Below are 19904 nucleotides of genomic sequence, written 5' to 3' on the forward strand. Positions count from 1 at the left end.
GTGAACGTTGTTTCTTTTTCCAATTCTTTGGTCAAATTTGTTTTCAAGTTATCCGGAATAGGTTTGTACCATTCGAATCCACATTTCCATTACTCCTGATACTGTATCATGCGTTTTGGTGTAAATGTTACCGGAAAAAATTAGTCAAGTGGGTCGTAAATATCTGAAAACAATTTCAATATTTTAATTGGTTGTATTTTGATGTAGATGTAGTTGTTTACTTGTGCATATCTAAGATGTTATTTTTTTGTTTTGTTTCGTTAACTATTTATGATAATCTAGCACAGTTGGAACACCTTGACCTCAAGTTGAATCCAGCTCTAGTAACCAAGCTCCCTGCTTCCTTGAGGTAAAAAGTAAAATAACAAAAATACCGAACTCCAAGGGTAATTCAAACTTTTAGCTTGCTGTTCGGTGTGAGCCAAGGCTCCATGTTGAAGACCGCACTTTGACCTATAATGGTTTACTTTACATATTGTGACTTGGATAGAGAGTTTTTTTTCATTGGCACTCATACTACATCTTCTTTAATCTATAGACATAATAGGTAAACATGTCAAAGTTAGGGGTACAGCAATCAACTTTATAACCTTTATTACAATAAAAACAAATAACTATTTCAAACGGGTAAATCTTCTTTTTTCGATTAGATAATAGGTTATCAATGTTTATGTCTCTTTATAGCATTTCAGCTGTTTCACTGTTTCCGATTTGTGCCAATTGTTTCGGAAGAAGGATTTTGCCCATTACTGAATGCCGTACTGTGACCTACTTCAAATTCATTTTATATCTGGAGGATAGTTCGCTCATAGGCAATCATAGAATTTATACTTATTTCTATATAAAAGAAAATGGTATAACAATAGAGAACTTAAGACAATAAGAAAACCATTATCTTACAAGTTCAGCATTACCATAACGATATGGAATATTGCAGTCAATACAAGAACAACAACCCTGCAATGAAAGTTGTAATTCTAGTATTATTTGTTGTTGTAATTGGTAATGATTTGAAAGGAGCAACATGACGCGTTCCAAATGCGGATTAGGATCAGCTAACCCTTCCAAAGCACCTGCCATCATTCCATGTTTTTTTGTTGTTTTTTTTTTTTTTCGTGCTGCGCAGTCTTTAGTTTTCTATTCTGTGTTTTGTAGACTATTGTTTTACTCGTTTATTGCAATGGCGTTCTTAGCTTGTCTTGTTAGACTTGCGAGTTTGAACGTCCTGTGGGATAAACTCATCATAAATACGAGGATTAAAATTGTGTACGACAGGCGCGCGTTTTGTCAACAAAAGACTTATCATTGACGCTCGATTCAAAAATGTTAAAATGCCAAATAAAGTACGAAGTTGAAGAGAATTCAGGACCCAAATTTCTTGTGCCTTTCTGTTATACAGAAAATGCAATTCATAGGCACGGCCATTCAGTTATGTCAAACGCTTTCAATATTTCTATCTAATGGTGGTTTCCTTCTTTACAAAACAAACACTATTTTTCTTCCTTTAAAATCGTCAAGAATTTAATCAAAAGGGCTAGAAACTCCGATAGTATAAAAGCACAGTTCAATTACCGATATTGTCCAAACTGTCCTTTTTTTATTTCCTTTATACGATATCAGCATCAAGTATTGTTTGTCCTTCTATGTACGTCTGTTGGTGGTTGTTATAATGTGTGGTATTTGTGGCGATTCTTGGTATCTCTTCCAATTAATTATTCATTAAAATGTACCCCTTTATTTATGATTTAAGAAATAATTCTTTCGTGCCATGCTCTATCCTTCCTCGGTTTAACATGGGTAGGCATTATATTTGTCAATATCTTATACCGAGTGTCAGCGAGGTGTAAAATGTTGACAAATATAATGCTACCCATGTTAAAATGAGCATAGAGCATGGCATGATAGAATTATTTCGATTCTAATAGAAAAATATAGAGCTTTTGTAATTTGAAGCGGACCTATGATAAACGTTCGAAATGCAGTCATTTTGATTTTATGAAGCCAAAACGTTAAAGAAAATCAACCGTTTCATGATAAAAAAAAATGTAAACTTACTCTTAGAATGTTTTTATTTCATTTCCTAGCGAGCAACACAAATGTCCATTATGATCTCCAGCGTTGTTTAAAATACAACTAACGTTGCAATTTCAATTGTGAAGTCAATCACGTGCAGCCCATGTTTTATTGGAATTAAAACATTACTTTGTTTTCTAAGCAAATGAAGAATGTCATATTAGAATTTGAAACTATACTTACTCAGGCAAAGTTGATCTTAATGGTTATATTATTATATTTCTACATGTTTTTTTTTGTCAAAACCTCCTTGCGTATTCAAGTATGCAACTTTGGCATTCATTTAATTGGGTTTGAGCCGCCACGATGAAGATTGATCCAAGACATTGCTACGGACGTACTAAGTTTTAAAATTGATATTTTATTATCTATTATCATTTTCCTGTTTTACCAGTGTTTATATCTTTCACATATTTAGCCCAAAATATTCCTTAATAAAAGAAACTTGGACAACCTCTACGATAAAATACAAGACGGATGATACATAGCTCATTATCATATTTCTTAAAACCACCTTAACAACATAAGAAAACAACATTTTGGCCAAATCATTTCAAATTAAAGTTCAAGTCCCTTAAATTTGTATTTTGTAGAAAATGACAATGTAAGATTACCTGTTATTATTGCAGCTGTTATTGGTTTGTGTTTGATAGCACTATTTGTCATTACAGTATGTTATCTGTACAGAAGGTAAATAAATAAATATATATTCATACGTAAACGTTACACTTATAGGTAAGTCCATAATTAACCATAATAATCCACTCATTGATAATTTACTGTTAACTGCTATAACTTTAGTGAAAATAATGTCATGTTACGTTTTTCATCTATGCATTCGTGTATCCTCTTAATTAAAATATTTATAGTCTACTTTTTTGCTTGTAAAAAGACTATATTGAGTAATGTTTTGATCTGATACAAATTGTTATGAATTGTCTTTTTGTTTAAGGAAGCGTGATTTAATATTTCAGAAAACGCAAACCACAACAAAACATTGCTGTTGAGCAAAATGTGAATCCACAGTATGAAGATTTGCATGCAACAAGACTTTCATCCTGCTACAGTTCCCTAAGTGCAGCAACAGTAACTGTTTCTAGTAGTAATGCAGAACAATATGAGCACATTGGACTTCCGTATAATATAAGAAAATAAAATATACAGATAAATGTCATCTGCCATGTGTACATTTATACATAGACCATGTGCTTAATTTACATCTGAATCAGTTAATTTTCACCAAAATTCACAATAGTTTTACCAAAAAAAGCTTATATATGAAATATACACTTCCGATTTTAACTGTCTGCTATTTATTCACATTTCTCGTTATTTTAACACGAAGCTTTTGCTGTGAAAATTATTAAAGACGAAAAACGTTCATTTTGGTGTGCGTAACGAATCGAATACCAAGATAAACTGAATTGTTTGACAAAAAAGCATCAGGAAAAATTTGAAGATTTTTTTACCCAAATTCGGTTATACTCTCTCTAAGGATTTTATGTAATTTTGAGTGAAATTCACACATTATATAAGACGTTTCGTTAACGTCACTAGCGTAAATAGTATTATATAGCTGAAGGTAAACCATTATTACATGCCGAACAACTTAACATTTATTTTCAAGTCTAACAGACAATCTTTTATATAATATGAATATTGAAACCATGTTATAATACATATCCATCCAGTATGTTTAGAATAATGTAAATCTCAGTAAGAAGATTCTTCGAGTGGTGAATTTAAGTATAAAAGTAAGTTAATGAGATGGTTGAATTGAATCTTTAAACTTCTGTTTGAGTGCAATATGCAGACGAGCTCCAACTAATGAGGTTATCGAAAGTCAACAAACATAAAGACCAAGGAAATGATGTCAAAGACGAGTACAATTCGGATAAAATTGCAACAGGCTTAGACAATTTGGACATATCAGTGTTCGTATAAAATATGTATGTTAGTGGCAATAAGTGAAATTGGGCATTAACCTTAAATCATTGGCAACTAGCTAACGCATAGGCTATAAGACAACTACCTGACTGATGTTAGGCATTACTCTTAACTCTTAGGAATTAAGCGTAAATACTTAAAAATATGTCCAGGCATTAATCTTTTTAACTTTTATGATTCAAGTGTCACTGATGAGTCTTTAGTAGATGAAACGCGCATCTGACGTACAAAATTTTAATCATGGTATCAATGATGTGTTTATTTCCAGTTTTCTTGCATTTGAACCTGTTTTTCCAACACTTAGATTTCCATGCACATTTAAACAATATACTCTAAACTGTAAATTCACTACCACTGTCTCTTTGCAGTATATGGGGTGCACTCAAAATTGTAAAAATCAATTAAATTAAAAGTCACCTATTATGCAGATTCTGGTGTAAGAGCCCTTTTGTTACAAAATTTTGTTAGGTGTTCTTGTTACACCATATATATACATTTTTATCCCCGGCTTAGTATATTTCTAGGATTCTGATTGGTTAACGCACGTCGTTACAAAACCCATAGCCCCTGGGTGTTGCTAACCCACATCCCCGGACGTTGCTACCAATTACATCGGGGAATTTCACGCGCGTTTTCCTTAGTTCCATGGTTGTTCCTTATGAAATATCGAATTCTGTAGATTTTCCATTATGTCTGTATAATTAAATATTTAATCCACTAACGAGTTTATCTTATTATATCGAGTATTTGCACTCATTTTAGTAAATGCATCAATATGCAGCCACATTGTCAATGAATGGTACTACTGACCTAGCTATGTAAATGACCCACGTTGACGTCACACCGTTTATGATGTAACTCTCACAACATTGCGCGCCAAATTCGACCCATTTCAGTTTCTCTGTCTCTAGTTTAAAAACGTCTTATATTTGTCTACCTGTAGGGTTCTACCAAAGGTAGTACCCTACACCCCGTTAAAAATATGTCAAATTCCCAAATTTCAATAAAAGATATTTAAAAAATGAAAAAAACGTTGCTTTCACGTTTAAATTTGTGGTCGAATTTCTCTAAAAATCGCCAGATTTAGACTAAGACCGGGGATAAATTCGTTATCTACGTTCATATCCGTAGATATGGATATTTTAACACCCTTCAGTACCCTGTACACCCTTCGGCTGCGCCTCAGGGTGTACTTGGATACTTCAGGGTGTTTAAATATCCATATCTACGGATATGAACGTAGATAACTTATAATATCTTCAATCTGGGTTTTATTGGAAATCCATTTAATCAACCTGTTCTCTACTGCTAAACTATTTGGATAAAAAAGGTCTACTGCCTTCCTATTTGCCTTTTCTTACAATTTTCGCAAAGAGAAAAAATTGGTTATATGTCATCACGGGAATTTTTGCAAATCTAAAATTATTTTGTTTTATCATATGGTCTAATATGTCATAACCTGTTTTTTTGTGCGTCTTTTCCAAAATACCATACAGTATCTCTATAGCAACATAAATTTTGAAATTTCCCTCATCATTCTCCTTTACTTTAGTTATCAACCTATGAATGTATATGAATATTTAGAATATAATTTATTTAAAAAATATTATCCATTTAGAATATTTCATCGAAAATACATGTTTTTGGAAGATAAAAATTATATCCTAGAATGGAAAGTTGATATGCACTGATATTTTATTCAAAGGTCAAAACATAGGGCTGTGCGGCATATTTTCAACAGTTGTATGCCCCGAACTTCTAGTAGTTTAAACTAATACTAAAATTCTGTACTACCCCTCCATTCATCCTGGGTCTACTTCAAATTTCAATTTTGGCGCTATCCATGTGTTTTTATGCTGGTAACATATCCAAGTTATGTCTCTATGAGATAAAACATGGAGATCATATCTGGGAACCACTACGTAAACAAAACAAAATATCTATGAATATCATATATCTCCCCAAAAGACGCGTGGTTTTGAGAGCTGTATTTACAAAGTGCAACCTATATCCTAGGATGTAAGCTTTATGTCGAATTTCACTTATTGTCGCTCGCTAACATATATATATATATAACTACAGTCGCAGTGTTCATGCTGAAACTTATCCTTAATGTAAAACATGTTGCATTCGAGGCGCTTTAATGGACAAAACTACATCAGGAACACTAAAATTCAAATGCAAATGTCTAGAATATATATGGCTTTGATACCTGAACACCTAAATGATCAAAAGAATAGCCACATCAATCTAATTTAATCCAACTAAGGAAATAGGAACATTTTTTCTTAATGGTTTCTACATTTATCAACAGAGAATTAATTCAGCCCGATTTCTATATATTTTTCTATCGAGGGACTTTTAAATTATTGTGTATAACACGTGTCTTGATTTTGTCGACGTCAATACATCTTTAGTAGTCTCCGTTTCATTTTAAACTAATATAAGTATATTTATTGAAATTATGTACACTGGTATGTAAACATTACTATATTTATTTATTTTATTTCCTTAATCATAAACATTTAATATATGTTTATCATCATTCCAGGAGCATTTTCTTGCTAATGATTATTACCTGAAGTGACTTAGCACTCGATGTTCACTCCTCATTGGCACTACTAGAGTCCCACTAATAAAGCAGTCAAAACTTATCCTTTCGGGGCATAATATGAGTTCAGCCCAGAATTTGTTTGGGTTCATGTCGATCAATCTTTAGTTTTTTTTCTGTATCAATGAAAGTAGATGCTAGATATCAGTCTAGGAAACAGTAACTCAAGACCAAAATAAGATTTGTATGTCTAGAAGCATCACGGAGTATTCAACAATAGACGGAGGTTTTTACAATAAATTTAGCGCTATTTTGTAAATTGTTAGAAAGTATTAAGAAGCTAATGTCATATAGCATCAACTTATTAAAACATTAGTGCATTATTGGCTTCAAATTTTTAGGTTTAAGCCTTTCTGTTTAAGGATATCCAGAAAAATGGTACGGACGCACATATCAAATAAATAAAGTGAAATTTTCTTTTCTAGCCCTGGTTCAATACCGCTGCTTGTTGACTGCTTGTCCCGAGAGTATCATCCGCTAAATACTAACATGAGTTCTAATTTTTTTAGATCCTTTTTGGTTATATAGCTCTTCATCTGTTAAGGTACTTATACATCCTTGGCTTTCCAATATTCGGCTTTGAGCGTTCCTGATGAAGTAAATACAGAAAAGCGCTTCGGACGCATGCAATTTATAACGTGTTGTTTTCCTTTTTTTCTAACATATCTTTTTTTTAACTTTGCTTTGATAAAATTAGGAATGGTTAAAAAAAGTAAGGTTCTAACTCTATTTGGTATTTCTCCATGTTTATAGACCACACGACCAATTTCATTCTTGTCTCGTAATTTAAGATAATGCAAAAGTGCTTTGAATGATCCTAATAATTTTTTTGGGGTAAAAATGTAAGACGATTATAGTAAAAATGAAAACACTATGACTAAAAGAAAAAGATACGTTTAGCCAAACAATAAATAGTTCTTAAAAACTACAAATCATTGAAAGCTCCGGTTAAATTTATTCTCAATTGTCGTAAACAAAAGGGGTAATAAAACAAAACATGAGTTGAAGAACAGTCAACATCATTGCCAAAATAAAAATGACAAAAAGATTTACTTCAACATTAAAAATACACAGAAAACAGAAGATTGAGGAGCGATAAGAATGCCACCAAAATAAGGGAGCAACCAGTTTTTTTAGCAGTATGTTTGTTTGTTTCTCAGCAAACATGTACTTCATTTTCAGAGAATAAAGTAATAATCTATCCATCTATCCATCTAGTACTCTAAGTAAATATAAAATGTCTTGGGACAATGCATCACACAATTGTGAATGTCTAATTGTCACCTATCTAATCCCCAATCATAAAACATCGGCATATTCCTGAACCCATTGGTCTCAAAAATGTTCTTACCTGTAACTTGACAAAATGTAAACGTATAAAATGGAAACAATTGTGTATTTTTTTACATTCCATACTGTTGAAACAACACAAGACATTGAAAGCAACAAGAACCCATTTAAAACAAAACTGCGTTTTTTCAGGTGAAACTAAAGTTTTAGTAGTTCCTGTACCTTTATTGACATCCGTCGTGTAACTCATAGAGGGTAAAATTCGGTAACTCGTCGCATTCAGTGATTCAATAAGACTATCAAGCATCTTGATGGATTCAGGTTCAAGAATTTTTTTGTTTGAATCATCGTTGTGTTTACAAAGTATGATTTGCTTCTTCCTAACACATGATAACTATATTCTAGTTGGCCATTGTTTTTATAGTACATCGCTGCATTTTGATTGATCTGTATTTGTAATTATAATGGTGAATACTTGTATAAAGGGTGAATAATTCAAATGCTTTTTAACAATTATGAACTTCAAAATTTCAACTTCAATGATTTTACACTAGTTATTTTTAGAGCCCTTTATAGCTTGCTGTTCGGTATGAGCCAAGGCTCCGTGTTGAAGGCCGTACTTTGACCTATAATGGTTTACTTTTACAATTTGTGACTTGGATGGAGAGTTGTCTCGTTGGCACTCATACCACATCTTCTTATATCTATTTAAGTTGATCAACAGTCACCAAATGAGTTGTATTTCGAGCGCCCCTTAGTTGAATTGCACATACAAGTTGTATTAGCAAATTATACCTTCAGTGCTGTTTATAATCACACATGACGTACTAAGGTAAAGATTGTTATTTTTACATTTGAATTGTTGCTTGTATAAAAAAAATGTTTAATGAATTCTTTCATAGATACAAAGATTTTGTTAGGGAAGTTTGGTTTTCTCTGTAGACTATAGTGTTTTTAAACCGGGACATCACATCATAGTATTTAACGGTGATATTTCAAAGGGCCGGTAAATTTAGATAACATTCATGTTAACTCATTGATCATTTGTATAGTCTTATTCGGAAAGGTTATCAATACACTCCTTATAGATACCAGGATTAAAAATGTATACACCAGAGGCGCGTTTTGTCAACAAATTAAAAGACTCATCAGTGACCCTCGAATACAAAAAAGTTAAAAAGGCCAAATAAAGTACGAAGTAAAGAAGAGATGTAATCAGGAAAAATAAAGATCTCCGCATTTAGAAAGATTTTGTTAAAAGCTTGTAGGAACTGCTCTCCTGATCATGGGAAAACGAAACGATAAATGTATTATAGTAAACAATGAATTTGACTTAATACGCTATACCTAGTACTATAATTGGTCATTCAACTTATAAATAATACTTTTTATCTGATCAGAAAACGGAAGAATGTGATAAATTTTGTCTATTCATTAGGGAATTTAAAAAGCAATAACGATATACTAAAATATTGGAAGAAGTTAGATTTACTAATTATGTAAAAAATGTAATGCCATGTCAGTAAACTGCTAGTAGTCATTTGTTAATTTACGTTTATCATTGTAATTTTGAAAGATGGAGACGACAAGGTGTCGTCTGCTGCTGTCTTTGGTTTTTGTTTTTGTTATTTTTTTTCGTGTACTGACAGACATTAACATATATTTATCTATAGTGGCACAAAATTAAGCAATCGAGAACAAATAAGCATAATCAAGCAAATGTAAGGGGGAATGATATTACGATATAACAGAATAAAATATAGGAACGAAGTATAACGTTTTCATTAATATAATGATAATTGTAATTACAGTTTGTAAGTATTAAATTTCTTATTTATAAATCAGGTCTCTAATGTCATAAGCAGGCATGGGGCGAATTACATTGCAATGTAATGCATTACATTACAATTATTTTGACAAAACCGTGCATTAAATTACAATTACAATTACATGCATTTATCAGAGTAATGCATTAAATTACAATTACTTTTGCAAAGTAATGCATTGAATTACACATTACATTTGTAAATTTTATTATCAAGTGAAAAGAAAAATCACGCATTTTGAAAAACAACATGAAATCACAAAAGATTCTAGCATATCCTTGGCTTTAGTATGAATAAGTTTAGACGAGAGATGTTTTCTGCTTAGAATGTTAAATTTTTGGTCAAGTTTTTAACAACGTTCTTGAAGTTTTGGCTATCAAATGTAGCAAACAGAAGTAAATCACCAGCAATATACTGAATTAATGCATCTGTAGCCTCCTTTTGCTTAGGATAATCCTAGTGATATTTCGGACTACCTGACTGTTTCACAAAACTTACCAAAGTTGGTTGCTCTTCTATCTTTGATTTTAAAGTTTCAATATATAATACATCTCTGTGTTTCTCTAAAAAGAAGTGACAGAGATGAAGTTTAATCTTCATTTTAACTTAATGTTTAACTTTTCTTTTATTATACATTTGTTTTTGTTTTTTTTTAAATTTCAATCAAAATATTTACTGAGAAATTATTTCCTAATTATAAAATAAACACAGATCTTAATTTATGACCAAATGTTGTTGATTGTAAAACAAACTAATTAGTGTTTTATGACAATGTTCAATTATCTGTTATTTAATTATGACAAGGTACTCTCTGATCTTTTGACAACAATGGAACACTTTTACAGAAATGCTTTTCAAATATCAATGTTTTTATGCAAGAACATATATGAAATAAAATGAAACTAGAGGCTCTCAAGAGCCTGTGTCGCTCACCTGTATTTACTGATGCTTTGGAAATCATGTAAAATAAGTTTAAAATCATAATTAATAGTATTAGATATTAGATATTATAATGATATCTAAGATAATATAAAAAAACTGCAAAATTTTTGTAAAATTACTAACTGAGGGGCAGCAACCCAACAACGGGTTGTCGGATTGGTCTGAAAATTTCAGGGCAGATAACTCTAAATCTGATGAACATTTTTGCCACCTGTCAGATTTTCTCTAAATGCTTTAGTTTCAGAGATATAAACCAAAAACTGCATTTTACCCCATTGTTCTATTTTTAACCAAGTCGGCCATGATGGTTTGAAGGTGGGGTCATCAGACAATTTTTTTAAACAAGATACCCTAATAATGATTTTGGCCAAGTATGGTTAAATTTGTCTCAGTAGTTTCAGAGATTACAAAAATTTACAAAAAATTGTTAAAAATTGACTATAAAGGGCAATAACTCCTAAAGGGGTCGACGGACAATTTTGGTCATGACAACTTATTTGTAGATCTTACTTTGCTGAATATTATTGCTGTTTACAGTTTATCTCTATCTATAATAATATTCAAGATAATAACCAAAAACTGCAAAATTTCCTTAAAATTACCAATTCAGGGGCAGCAACCCAACAACAGGTTGTCAGATTTGTGTAAAAATTTCAGGGCAGATAGATCTTGACCTGATAATCAGTTTTACCCTGGTCAGATTTACTCTAAATGCTTTGGTTTTAGAGATATAAGCTAAAATCTACATTTTACCCCTATGTTCTATGTTTAGCCATGGCGGCCATCTTGGTTGGTTGGCGGAATCATCGGACACATTTTTTAAACTAGATACCCTAATGATGATTGTGGCCAAGTTTGGTTAAATTTGGCCAAGTGGTTTCAGAGGAGAAGATTTTTGTAAAAAGCTAACGACGACGGACGACGGACGACGGACGACGGACGCCAAGTGATGAGAAAAGCTCACTTGGCCCTTCGGGCCAGGTGAGCTAATAAAAAACTAAGTAAGAGAATGATAATCCCATTCTTTATGATTAAGTACAAGTGGGTAAAGTGTGAAAATTAAATAGAAAATCAATACTCAAATGATAATTTAGTTAATCAAGAAATCTTATATTCTGCTTTTGTTAAATATCAAACAATCTGTTAAAAGATATATATATATATATAGTGTCAGAAAAAAAGTAATGCCATGTAATGCAATGTAATGCATGAAATTACACAACTTTTTGCTTAAGTAATGCATTAAATTACAATTACATGTAATGCTAAAATTGCTGAATTACACATTACATGCAATTACTTGGAAAAATGTAATGCATTACCATGCATTACAATTACAAATTTGCATTATCCCATGCCTGGTCATAAGGGCCCCTTTAGCACGAATTCGTGTTTGCAATTTGTGCCTTTTTTTCTTATTTTGAATGCATTGTGAGAGTGCAAGAATCGTTCCTCCTTCTCATAAACAGTCAGGTCATCTAATAAGCGTACTTTATGTTCCTTTCCAGTTATAGGCTTTGGACATAATAAGTTGGTTATCCCCAAAATGAAGAAAACGAAGTAGGATAGGCTTTGGGCCTTTTCCATGTGTTGGAACTAAATGCGCATTTACAATCGGTATGGTATTGGTTTATCGAGCGTCCATTAGCGAACCTTCTGATATAGTTTTCGTGTTGTTGCATAGACGTTCTCATCTGGATTGCTGCCGTCTATACCATAAATTAGTGTATTATACATCCTGTCGTGCTTTTCGGACAATATGGCCTTTGCTTTAAGGTCATTAATTTGCCGCTGAAACTTTATCTTTTGTTTTACAAGCTTATCGTTTTCTTAATCCTGTAACTGTAAATCTATATTAGACACGTCACCTATTGCAAGGTCTGTAAAATCATGTCTAAGAGTATTTATTTCTTTTTGTGAGGTTTCAAACTTAACAGTGAGGCCATCAGCATCTGTTTTTACCTCAAGTGTCATACTTGCCAGGTTACATTAAAATGTTCTTATCAACAACCATAATAGAGGTATTTAGTTCCTCAAATTGTTCTAGTGAAGCCATATCGATTAAATACACTACTGTAATATTTATCAAGTTTATAAATACAATTTCATTGAATGCATGTACATGTACTACACTACCAGTTTATTTTGTATTTGAGCCGTATCGACGTCAATACTCGTTACAATGATTATATGCTGCGTTTAGTACCACAAATACTATGATTTTTATAATGTTATAGACAATAAATTGTTACTTCGTTATTCATGATATATTCGGACTCACCTAATCCTTATATGTTGATTTTTAAGCCCTAAGATATTATCGAGACTTGATATTTGTTATATCAATTCATTAAAAGGGCCATCTTTACAACTTTTGACGACTCTACATCCCCATAAACTGTAAAATATCTCAAATTCTACTGCTACAAATTTTATATTTTTTTTGTATGCTTGTTCATTTGTTTGTTTCAGAGTTTAGTGTGGCGTCCATTTCGCTGAACTGGTATACACTATTGTTAAGGGGCCAGCTGAAGCCCGATTCCGGTTGCGGGGCTTTCTCGCTGCGTTGAAGAACAATAGGTGGCATTGGATTGTTTCCCGCTCTTTGTCGGGTTGCTTTCTCTTTGACACATTCCCTGTTTCCATTCCCAATACTATGTATCATTTTATCATAACAATAGAATTGTAAATTATATTTATACTTCACAAGCAGCTTGGATTCATTAAAGATAATTTTAATAAAAAAAAGTGTTTGTACATAGAATATGCCGGTATGGTGAAACACTTTTGACCTCTGACTGTGTAAGCAACCTGAAGTTCTTTTTCTAGTTGATTGGAATGGGACTCAGTATTTCGGGCTATCGACTAACAACTATCTTTGATGGTCATTGTTTAAGATATTAAAGTTGATTTATGGATTTGTCAAGCTTCTTGTGCATTTTATGTAACACCTCAAATGGACATTTAATTTTCACAACAGGTGATAAAGCCAATAAAATTACGTCCACCATATGTTAGGATCCTGGTCTCACTTAGCTTTGAGGTTTTTCGTTTTCAATTGTTTCCATTCCCATATGCTTGTCATTGTCTGGGCTGCCAGTGTTTTCCATCAACTGGACATTCGTGGTAGATGTAAGCTTGATCAGTAGTTTGTGCATCGCTACTTTCATGATTTATAATATAATATATTTAACATTGCCTTAAAAGTGCGAGGTTTGGCTAGCCACAAAACCAGGTTCAACCTACCATTTTTTCTTAAAATGTCCTGTACCAAGTCAGGAAAATGGCCATTGTTATATTATAGTTCGTGTCTGTGTGTGTAACATTTTAATGTTGTGTTTCTGTTGTGTCGTAGTTCTCCTCTTATATTTGATGTGTTTCCCTCAGTTTTAGCTTGTAACCCGGATTTGTTTTTTTCTCAATCGATTTATGAATTTCGAACAGCGGTATACTACTGTTGCCTTTATTTTGCAATTATATTCTCAGTTGGTTAATTTAGAATTTATTTAAAAACAAAAATACAACTCTATCAGGCAAATTTGGCCAATATCGATTTGGTTATTAATTTGATCAAATAACTCTCACGTATCTTTATCATGATGAAGGTAAATCCCGAAAAGCACTTCAGATGCAACAAATTGGTAAAGTGTCATTTTTTAATCCAGACTGGATTATAAAGATTTAAAAATGATAACGTACTTATTATACGAAATTGCATACGTTTTGCTCATTATTGAAGGCCCGCATAGTGACATATGGTTGCTTACATTCACGCTATTAGTCTCTGGTTGATCGTTTTCCCATGTGCAAATATACTGCATTTCTTTATTATTACTTTAATTTTGATATTACTACTTCTAATGTCTACTCCATACATGCTATATGGATTGAGAAGAGTTATTGTCGTATTTATATTTGGCTGCCTCGATATGGAGTTGTTCAATAAAAGAATTCGAATTATTACATTGTACACTTATGTCAATCACCAAACGTGGCCTTTCTGTAATATTATTTGTATATTTGTACTTATCGCCATAAAGGAGCGATTAATCATATAATACGCTGATACGCATGCGCCAAGTTCAAACGTTCTTATTTTGACAGAGACAACAAATTCTCGATTTTTTGTATTTTAGAGTGATTAAACCTTTTTTACTATTGCATACGCCTGTATATGAATAATAATATTGGATTGTTACAATTTGTATGGAAGATATGAACTTATTTAAAAAACAAAAATCCTTTAAATTTGAATTCAGCGGAATCGTATATACAGAAATGGAGTCACAAAAGGTGAAGGAGATCACTACTGCCGATGTTCATGCTGAAACTCACAAGAATTATTTCATCCGTGGAAAAATACTATTAGAATGTTAGACTCAATCAGGATCAGTTAAAAAGTCACGCAATAGACGACGAAATCTATCTACTGTCGTATACTCTTGTGTGTATCCCCACTAAAAGCGATAACAGCGAGTTCAAATTATGAACAACTAATAAATTTAGTGGACTGAACAGTCTATATAAACAGTCCGACAAAAGTTAAGCACCACCCTATATTTTACACCTATGATATTTTACAACACCTTTTAATCAAACAAACTCAAAAGTGAGCTAAAAAGTGCCATACTTTTGTTAAGGTATGAATCGTAAACAAAATTTATGTCAAGTTTTAAAACAGATTTTTGAAAATTTTGGCACTCTAAATTTATGTTTGAAATACTGTCAAAATTGCAAAGTGTTAAGGCAAGAATAAAGTTTCACTTTGACAAAAGAATTTTATTGTTTATCAACATTTAATTTGTACACAATTATCATAGCATAAAGTAAAAGGCTACTGGTAATGTTCACATGAAATTTTGCATCAATATGATGTGTATCCGCCCCGCTTCCGGTAAAGTTCTCTTACACGGCGTCTCATACTGTGGACAAGGCGTCTCAGATTTGCTAGTGGAAATCTCTGCCATTCGATTACTATTGCTGCGCGTAACTCTTCGAGATTTTGACAAGGTGGGTTCCGGCGGTTAAGATTTCGTCCAATTCCATCCCACGCATGCTCAATTGGGTTCATATCCGGGGACATGGCTGGCCAAAAGATACTGTCAATTGACTCATGCTGCTTATACGCTGTCACAATTCTTGCTCTGTGTGGTCTTGCATTATCGTCCATGTACAGGAGACGATCAGCAAGTGGATGGCCATCGAAATGTGGAACAACGATGTCACGTAGCACTAAGTCTCTGTTAATCTGACCATTCATATTCCCTTGTAAGACATGCATATCAAGTTTACAATTTAACGAAAAACATCCCCACAGCGTAATACCACCTGCACCAAAAGCATGAGTTGGGAAAATGTTCCTTTCGTTATGGGCTGTATTGCGTTCTCGCCAAACGCGCATACGCCCGTCTACGGGCCGTAAAAGAAATCGACTTTCGTCAGACCAATGGATTTTCCGCCAATTTCGAATGTTCCAAAGAAGATGGTCATAGGCCCACTGCATACGAATTTGTCGATGCCTTGGTAACAGATGTGGACGTCGTACAACTCTACGTGCTCGCAGGTTAGCGTTATGGAGCCTACGGATAACACTTCGAACACTTATCCTTCCACCTAGTGGCCTTTGCTGTCGTAACTGATCATGAGTTGCAGGTGTAAATGGATGAGCCCTTGCGGTGCGAATCAACAATCTGTCACTACGAATTGACGTTTTACGTGGTCTTCCAGATCGAGGTCTGTCATTTACACTTCCTGTGTCTCTTTGACGTCGTAAAAGTCGAACGATGAGTGTATGATTGACGTTAAAATGGTCACCAATTGTTCTTGTGCTCATACCTGCAGTTGACATGCCAACAGCTTGCCATCTTTCAGCTTCAGATAACTTACGTCTTGCCATCACAGATAAACTTGCTAGAAAGTGCTAATTTTATCTGTGCAGGTAACTTATAGTGGAAAGTTTGAATGTACCCAAACCTGTTTTCCACACTGACCACGACGGTGTTAATTAAAAGCCGTTTAACAGGCTTAAATGAACTTATTATTGCACAAAATTGATACACAATATTGTGTATGCTTATTGTTATCATTTAAAAACAAAACATACGATTAAGCAATACTTTTATAAAATTTATAAGGTATCATATATATAGGTGGTGCTTAACTTTTGGCGGACTGTATATTTACTATAAACATATATCGTTCATCCTATTTTGACTCTTTAAAATTCAAGAGTCTATCCTAAATTCAGGTTAATTATATGGTCTTCCAAATACCGTTTCGATCCATAACATCACTGAAGAGACATTTATTGTCGAAATCCGGATATGGTGTACAAATATTTGCACCTCATGTTTGGAGTATAACATCTTTGCCGCAAGTTTATTGTTTTCTGTTTAGTACTTAATTTATATTAAGATCCATTTTGTTACATCTTGTAATCAATTTATTTGGCAATCGCTAATGGCAGTCAGCAGGGATTAAGAACATCAGTTGTTCGACCTGTTAGTCAAATGCGTTTTGTTAAAATATACTTTTTCACTCTTTTGGTCTTTTGGAAAATGTTGTTTGTGCTGTATTCAGACACTTCTACAACGAAATTTGTTTTACATGCACACGTATAAAAATTGCGGTTTTTATCCAACGAAATCATAGGTTTAAACATTGTTAACAATTTAGATTTATATATATATATATATAAGTGCCTATAAATAGCAGCACATGACATACAAATCTATGGGAGTGTGTATTAATCAGTACAGAGATTAATTCAATTAAACAAATAAAATTATAGATTGCCTAACAATGTAATTTTAACACACTATTTAGTATGTAAATATAAGAATGTTTAAAATATTTACAAAATGATGAAAATAAACGCAATATTTCGGTAGACTAACTAGCTTTATCAAGCGTGCATCTATCCAGGTAAAATCGGATGTAGATGATAAGAAACTTTTGCAGCTCAATGTATATGTTGCACTTGAATTTAGCTGCCTTGAAAATAATACATAATTTGGATGAAGTTCAAGATTTTTACAAAATTGGTAGTTGAAGTTAGCAACGTCCATTGGCCAATATTACAGGATAAAAAGGACGATGCTGTGTACTAAATTATTCTTTATCTTTCCTGTATCTTTTCTCATCTTTTTCGTTAAGACCATCAGGTTCTAAAGTGTGGAGTTGGTGGATCCAAAAATTTTCTCTTCTCCTTCTCGCCGTGGTGTCCCACTCGGTGTTGACTTCTATTATTTGGAAAGTAACATTATCCAAAGAATGTTTCGTTGAACGAAGATGTCTTGTGAGAGGACAGTTTTCGTTGGTTTTGTACCATGAACGATGGTTATTGAGCTGAATATTAAATTTGTCCATTGTTTCTCCCACATACTGAATGCCACAAGTGTCACATGTTAATATATAAATTGAGTTCTCCGTTTTACAGTTGGAATTTGAGTAGATGGTATAATTTTGTTTAGTAACGGAGCTGATGAAAGAACTGCTTGTATTGGCAGCTTTACAACACAAGTAGTTCCTTCGACCACATTGTTTGTAGCAACCGGGAGATGAAGTAGGCTGCTTTGCTAATACAGAGGTCACTTATTTGTCACGGATGTTTTTAGGTCTTCTGAAGGCCATGACTGGTGGTGAGGAAAATACTTTTTTAAGATTTAAATCATTTACTATAATTTTCCAATGCTTCTGAACAATGGAAGACACATTTTTAAAATCAGGATGGTAAGTGAGTACAAGAGGTGTTCTGTTAGCTGCTTTATTCTTATCTTTGTACTCTAGAAGTTCTTGGCGACTAGTTTAGTTTGCTTTTTCGAAAGCGCTATCAATGATGTTGTTATTGTATCCTCACAAGCAGTTCTTTCATCAGCTCCGTTACTAAACAAAATTATACCATCTACTCAAATTCCAACTGTAAAACGGAGAACTCAATTTATATATTAACATGTGACACTTGTGGCATTCAGTATGTGGGAGAAACAATGGACAAATTTAATATTCAGCTCAATAACCATCGTTCATGGTACAAAACCAACAAAAACTGTCCTCTCACAAGACATCTTCGTTCAACGAAACATTCTTTTGATAATGTTACTTTCCAAATAATAGAAGTCAACACCGAGTGGGACACCACGGCGAGAAGGAGAAGAGAAAATTTTTGGATCCACCAACTCCACACTTTAGAACCTGATGGTCTTAACGAAAAAGATGAGAAAAGGAAAGATAAAGAATAATTTAGTACACAGCATCGTCCTTTTTATCCTGTAATATTGGCCAATGGACGTTGCTAACTTCAACTACCAATTTTGTAAAAATCTTGAACTTCATCCAAATTATGTATTATTTTCAAGGCAGCTAAATTCAAGTGCAACATATACATTGAGCTGCAAAAGTTTCTTATCATCTACATCCGATTTCACCTGGATAGATGCACGCTTGATAAAGCTAGTTAGTCTAGCGAAATATTGCGTTTATTTTCATCATTTTGTAAATATTTTAAACATTCTTATATTTACATACTAAATAGTGTGTTAAAATTACATTGTTAGGCAATCTATATATATATCTAGTTTGTATCTAGTTATACGAGTTTAGAATTGTTAGTTTTGTAAAAAAAAAAAAGCTGTGCTTATGTATCAGCTCACGTTTTAAGTTTCGTTGATTACTGTGTAATACCATACGAAATGATGGAAATTTTTGACAAATTTAAAGTAACAAGAACTAGTTTAATAATAGAATAAATATGTGTTAGTAGTAGACTTGACCTTCAGAAGATCATCCAAGATTACTCTTTACTTATGTGGTAGTGTGTTAATTTGGATATTTTTACTTTTGTATTATACTTTGATATTGTGATACTATATATTTGATGAGTGTAATATTTTTAATTCTAAGTATTTAGTGAGTTAGTTTCTAGTCATGCTCCACTGGTTATGTTCATTGTATGATTTTTTACATGGCTCAGTGAGTTTTGATATATTGGTTATTTGTTTACTCTCTGGGTTTTACTAGTTTGTATTGTGAAACTTTTTCTTCTTTGTGATAATTGGCTAATTTAGTCATATGGTCATTTTGGAGGGAAATTCTATTGTTAGGTCAGAATTTACTCATACTTTGAATTGTATAGTTGTGTGTTGTTTGCTTTGATATATTTATATTTGTGGACATCTTTGATTCGATTATCAGGTCAGTTTTCTCTACTTAATATG

The 19904-nt window shown here is 32.8% G+C and overlaps 1 protein-coding gene across 3 annotated transcripts in view; it reads left to right on the plus strand.

Annotated features, from left to right (window-relative positions):
- LOC127725216 (uncharacterized) overlaps positions 1–19904 on the plus strand; it is a 153933-nt gene that overhangs the window by 88093 nt on the left and 45936 nt on the right. The window lies entirely within an intron of this gene.

Source organism: Mytilus californianus, unplaced genomic scaffold (genome assembly GCF_021869535.1).
Source record: "Mytilus californianus isolate M0D057914Y unplaced genomic scaffold, xbMytCali1.0.p SCAF_15, whole genome shotgun sequence".
NCBI lineage: Eukaryota > Metazoa > Mollusca > Bivalvia > Mytilida > Mytilidae > Mytilus > Mytilus californianus.